This window comes from Rana temporaria, chromosome 5 (genome assembly GCF_905171775.1).
Source record: "Rana temporaria chromosome 5, aRanTem1.1, whole genome shotgun sequence".
Classification (NCBI taxonomy): domain Eukaryota; kingdom Metazoa; phylum Chordata; class Amphibia; order Anura; family Ranidae; genus Rana; species Rana temporaria.
The window spans coordinates 397,798,061-397,804,433 of NC_053493.1; the positions used below are offsets into that span (position 1 = coordinate 397,798,061).

A 6,373-nucleotide genomic window follows, 5' to 3' on the forward strand; every position below is an offset into this window, starting at 1 on the left:
GATCAGTACCTGGATTTAGGAGCTCAGGGTGTGCAGAGGATGGGGATCAGTACCTGGATTCTGGAGCTCAGGGTGTGCAGAGGATGGGGATCAGTACCTGGATTCAGGAGCTCAGGATGTGCAGAGGATGGGGATCAGTACCTGGATTCTGGAGCTCAGGGTGTGCAGAGGATGGGGATCAGTACCTGAATTCCGGAGCTCAGGGTGTGCTGCAGAGGATGGGGATCAGTACCTGAATTCCGGAGCTCAGGGTGTGCAGAGGATGGGGATCAGTACCTGGATTTAGGAGCTCAGGGTGTGCAGAGGATGGGGATCAGTACCTGGATTCTGGAGCTCAGGGTGTGCAGAGGATGGGGATCAGTACCTAAATTAAGGAGCTCAGGGTGTGCAGAGGATGGGGATCAGTACCTGGATTGTGGATCTCAGGGTGTGCAGAGGATGGGGATCGGTACCTGAATTCAGGAGCTCAGGGTGTGCAGAGGATGGGGATCAGTACCTGGATTTAGGAGCTCAGGGTGTGCAGAGGATGGTGATCAGTACCTGGATTTAGGAGCTCAGGGTGTGCAGAGGATGGGGATCAGTACCTGGATTCTGGAGCTCAGGGTGTGCAGAGGATGGGGATCAGTACCTGGATTCTGGTGCTCGGGGTGTGCAGAGGATGGGGATCAGTACCTGGATTCTGGAGCTCAGGGTGTGCAGAGGATGGTGATCAGTACCTGGATTCTGGAGCTCAGGGTGTGCAGAGGATGGGGATCAGTACCTGGATTGTGGAGCTCAGGGTGTGCAGAGGATGGGGATCAGTACCTGGATTGTGGAGCTCAGGGTGTGCAGAGGATGGGGATCGGTACCTGGATTTAGGAGCTCAGGGTGTGCAGAGGATGGGGATCAGTACCTGGATTCTGGAGCTCAGGGTGTGCAGAGGATGGGGATCAGTACCTGGATTCTGGTGCTCAGGGTGTGCAGAGGATGGGGATCAGTACCTGGATTCTGGAGCTCAGGGTGTGCAGAGGATGGGGATCAGTACCTGGATTGTGGAGCTCAGGGTGTGCAGAGGATGGGGATCAGTACCTGGATTGTGGAACTCAGGGTGTGCAGAGGATGGGGATCAGTACCTGGATTCTGGAGCTCAGGGTGTGCAGAGGATGGGGATCAGTACCTGGATTCTGGTGCTCAGGGTGTGCAGAGGATGAGGATCAGTACCTGGATTCTGGAGCTCAGGGTGTGCAGAGGATGGGGATCAGTACCTGGATTGTGGAGCTCAGGGTGTGCAGAGGATGGTGATCAGTACCTGGATTTAGGAGCTCAGGGTGTGCAGAGGATGGTGATCAGTACCTGGATTCAGGAGCTCAGGGTGTGCAGAGGATGGGGATCAGTACCTGGATTCTGGTGCTCAGGGTGTGCAGAGTAAGGGGATCAGTACCTGGATTCAGGAGCTCAAGGTGTGCAGATGATGGGGATCCGTACCTGAATTCCGGAGCTCAGGGTGTGCAGAGGATGGGGATCAGTACCTGGATTTAGGAGCTCAGGGTGTGCAGAGGATGGGGATCAGTACCTGGATTCTGGAGCTCAGGGTGTGCAGAGGATGGGGATCAGTACCTGGATTCAGGAGCTCAGGATGTGCAGAGGATGGGGATCAGTACCTGGATTCTGGAGCTCAGGGTGTGCAGAGGATGGGGATCAGTACCTGAATTCCGGAGCTCAGGGTGTGCTGCAGAGGATGGGGATCAGTACCTGAATTCCGGAGCTCAGGGTGTGCAGAGGATGGGGATCAGTACCTGGATTTAGGAGCTCAGGGTGTGCAGAGGATGGGGATCAGTACCTGGATTCTGGAGCTCAGGGTGTGCAGAGGATGGGGATCAGTACCTAAATTAAGGAGCTCAGGGTGTGCAGAGGATGGGGATCAGTACCTGGATTGTGGATCTCAGGGTGTGCAGAGGATGGGGATCGGTACCTGAATTCAGGAGCTCAGGGTGTGCAGAGGATGGGGATCAGTACCTGGATTTAGGAGCTCAGGGTGTGCAGAGGATGGTGATCAGTACCTGGATTTAGGAGCTCAGGGTGTGCAGAGGATGGGGATCAGTACCTGGATTCTGGAGCTCAGGGTGTGCAGAGGATGGGGATCAGTACCTGGATTCTGGTGCTCGGGGTGTGCAGAGGATGGGGATCAGTACCTGGATTCTGGAGCTCAGGGTGTGCAGAGGATGGTGATCAGTACCTGGATTCTGGAGCTCAGGGTGTGCAGAGGATGGGGATCAGTACCTGGATTGTGGAGCTCAGGGTGTGCAGAGGATGGGGATCAGTACCTGGATTGTGGAGCTCAGGGTGTGCAGAGGATGGGGATCGGTACCTGGATTTAGGAGCTCAGGGTGTGCAGAGGATGGGGATCAGTACCTGGATTCTGGAGCTCAGGGTGTGCAGAGGATGGGGATCAGTACCTGGATTCTGGTGCTCAGGGTGTGCAGAGGATGGGGATCAGTACCTGGATTGTGGAACTCAGGGTGTGCAGAGGATGGGGATCAGTACCTGGATTCTGGAGCTCAGGGTGTGCAGAGGATGGGGATCAGTACCTGGATTCTGGTGCTCAGGGTGTGCAGAGGATGGGGATCAGTACCTGGATTCTGGAGCTCAGGGTGTGCAGAGGATGGGGATCAGTACCTGGATTCTGGTGCTCGGGGTGTGCAGAGGATGGGGATCAGTACCTGGATTCTGGAGCTCAGGGTGTGCAGAGGATGGGGATCAGTACCTGGATTCTGGTGCTCAGGGTGTGCAGAGGATGGGGATCAGTACCTGGATTCTGGAGCTCAGGGTGTGCAGAGGATGGGGATCAGTACCTGGATTGTGGAGCTCAGGGTGTGCAGAGGATGGGGATCAGTACCTGGATTGTGGAGCTCAGGGTGTGCAGAGGATGGGGATCAGTACCTGGATTCTGGAGCTCAGGGTGTGCAGAGGATGGGGATCAGTACCTGGATTGTGGTGCTCAGGGTGTGCAGAGGATGGGGATCGGTACCTGGATTCTGGAGCTCAGGGTGTGCAGAGGATGGGGATCAGTACCTGGATTGTGGAGCTCAGGGTGTGCAGAGGATGGTGATCAGTACCTGGATTCAGGAGCTCAGGGTGTGCAGAGGATGGGGATCAGTACCTGGATTCTGGTGCTCGGGGTTGCAGGCTGTCAGCCGTCTCTTCTCTCTCTCTCTTGATTTCTCCAGCAGACGCTTCCGGGTTGGTCAATGAGAGCGTCACAGCTTCAGGTCTGCCGAGCTGCTGCAGCTACTGTGAAATATCTCTATAAAAGGAAGAGACACTGAAGAACAGGAAGCGTACCTTACAGAGGATGGTCTGCTGATGTCTGCTGCTGCTCTGCAATACACGGTGCCCACACACACACACACACACCGGAGAGGAGCACGCCGCGCCGCGCAGAGCCGCGCTCGATCGCGTCATGTAGAGGAACGATAACGACAGATTTTCTAATTATCAGAAGAGATCGTTAGTGAACAAAGAGATCCTTCAACATCACACATCAACCCTTTACAGCCCATCGCTCACTTTTATAAAGGGGTGGGGGCGCGTGCCCCCTCTCCTGCCGCGTACATCCATCATCGGGATCGGCGAGTCGATTTGAGGATTGGCGGTGAAGCTGAAGCGGCAACATACCCCCCCCCCCTCCATATGATAGTGCTACACAAGGCACCTGAAGGGTTAAAGCGGAACTCCAGACAGAACTGATTGTTCCAGCTTTGGGCGGAGCCAAGTTAAAGCGGAACTCCAACTTTTCCAGTCCTGCTCCTCTCCTGGACTGAAATGACTTCCTCTGATTTCACTGCACACTGTGAGCTTCCCACAATGTGCATCAGAAACTGCAGAGAGGTCAGATAGAGCCCCGCCTCATTTCCTGGCATAGAGCCCCTTTCCTACCACGCCTGACTGTCCTTGACCCCGCCCCTTTCATTCACTGGGTTCAAGTTCTTGCAGTCGTGGAGGCTCAGCATCACATGTGGGCGGGACCTATGCAAATGAAGCTTGCCTAGGAACGCCCACTCCTCCACGCTGACATCCACCTGTTAAGGCATTTGCATAACTCCTCCCACTACTCCCCCATTAAGACTCTTGAGAGAAGTACTGATGGAGGGTGCTGAAACGTTGTCAGGGAGCTACGTACAGCACCTCCCACCAGCTATGATCTGCCTGCATGGCATAGCAAAGCACAGAGACCTGGTGATAATGTCATTGGGTGTAAAATAAGCTGTGCCATGAAAAAGGAAAAGGTTTTATCCAAAAATGACATGAACATGCTAATGAGGGTTAGTTAGTAGTTATTGTTCTGTATCAGCAGCAGGGGCGACTCTAGGGGGGGCCAGAGGGGGCCCTGACCCCCCCAACAGTATGCTGTGCCCCACCATGTGCATTTTTGTATTTTGCTCGGGCCGCCGCTGGAGTAACAGTCTCTCCTGAGAGGGAGAGCGTCCCCAGTCAGCTCTGCAGGGCATTCCTCCCCCCTCCCTCATCCAAATCCAAGGATTGGATTGGATTGAAAAAATGTTCTGCTGATTCCAACTGGATTGTAGTGCGTGTGCTGTAAACGTATGATCCCTTGTGGTCTTCACTATGACGTTCAGAATCTTTAGGGTTGGCTTGTAGAGAATTCACATTGACAAAGCCAAAATACTGCATATGGCCACTAGATGGCGCTAAGTATAATAGGAATTTCCTACAATACTCTCCTCCATCTAGTGGCCAAATGCGGTATTTTCCTTTTGAAATCAATAATTGACATCAAAACACAATGGGCCAGATTCACAGTCAGCGGCGTAATTTTGTGCGGGCGTAACGTATCCGCTTTACGTTACGCCTCCGCAACTTAGACGGGCAAGTGCTATATTCTCAAAGCACTTAAGTTGCGGCGGCGTAGCGTAAATCGGCCGGCGTAAGCTCGCCTAATTCAAATTTGGATCAGGGGGGCGTGTTCTATGTAAATTTACTGTGACCCGACGTGATTGACGTTTTTGCCGAACGGCGCATGCGCCGTCCGTGGAATTTCCCAGTGTGCATTGCTCCAAAGTACGCCGCAAGGACGTCATTGGTTTTGACGTGAAGGCGTTGCTAGGGGGGTGCGGGGGGTGCGGCCCGCACCGGGTGACACCCACTAAATTTTTTTTAGCTGACGTGGGGGGGGGGGGCCCCCGCGACTGCAGCGATGAGCGCCGCGGAATCGGAGTGCCGAGCGCCACGGTACAAGAGGAGGGGGGGTTGCGGGGTGACACCGCAGCACCATCCATCCCCCTCCTCTCTGTTTGTGTGTACAGAGGGGGAGGGGCCGAGGGGACCTTCTGTCCATGTGCCGTGGCGCTGCCTGCGATGATCTGAGGTACTGAATGGGAAGGGGGGGTGTTTGCACCTGGGGGGATTTCACTGAAGGGGGGGTGTTTGCACTGAGGGGGGGGTTGTACTAAGGGGGCGTTTGCACTGAGGGGGGTTTGCACTGGGGTGTTTGCACTGGGGGGGTTGCACTGAGGGGGGGGGATTTGCACTGAGGGGGGGGGGGATTTGCACTGAGGGGGGGTTGCACAAAGGGGGGGTGTCTGCACTGAGGGGGTGTCTGCACTGAAGGGGGTCTGTGTAACATGCAGGGGTCCAGAGGTGCAGGGTGCTGTGTAATGTAAAAGGGTCCAGAGGTGCAGGGGGCTATGAGATGTAAAGGGGGCCAGTGATGCAGGGTGCTGTGTAATGTAAAGGGGTCCAGTGATGCAGGGTGCTGTGTAATGTAAAGGGGTCCAGAAGTGCAGGGTGCTGTGTAATGTAAAGGGGTGCAGAGTGCTGTGTAGTGTAAAAGGGTCCAGAGGTGCAGGGGGCTATGTGATGTAAAGGGGTGCAGAGGTGCATGGGGGCTATGTGATGTAAAGGGGTCCAGAGGTGCAGGCGGCTGTGTAATGTAAAAGGGGTGCAGTGATGCAGGGTGCTGTGTAATGTAAAATGGTCCAGAGATGCAGGGGCTGTGTAATGTAAAGAGGTGCAGGGTGCTGTGTCATGTAAAGGGGCCCAGAGGTGCAGGGTGCTGTGTAATGTAAAAGGGTCCAGAGGTGAAGGGGGCTTTGAGATGTAAAGGGGTCCAGTGATGCAAGGTGCTGTGTAATTTTAAAGGGGTCCAGTGATGCAGGGTACTGTGTAATGTGAAGAGGTCCAGAGGTGCAGGGTGCTGTGTAATGTAAAGGGGTCCAGTGATGCAGGGTGCTGTGTAATGTAAAGGGGTCCAGAGGTGCAAGGGGCTATGTGATGTAAAGGGGTCCAGTGGTGCAGAGGGCTGTGTAATGTAAAAGGGTCCAGAGGTGCAGGGGGCTATAAGATGTAAAGAGGTCCAGAGGTGCAGGGTGCTGTG

At 54.7% G+C, this 6,373-nt stretch overlaps 1 protein-coding gene across 2 annotated transcripts in view; it reads right to left on the minus strand.

The window, feature by feature from the left end:
* CYRIB (CYFIP related Rac1 interactor B) overlaps positions 1-3,232 on the minus strand; it is a 211,357-nt gene extending 208,125 nt beyond the window's left edge. The window contains exon 1 of one of the 2 annotated variants that reach the window (XM_040354966.1): positions 3,140-3,232. The gene's annotated coding sequence lies outside the window, so the exon portion shown is untranslated. The remainder of the gene's footprint in view (positions 1-3,139) is intronic. The other variant, XM_040354967.1, reaches the window with a different exon arrangement.
* Between the last annotated feature and the right edge of the window lie 3,141 nt (positions 3,233-6,373).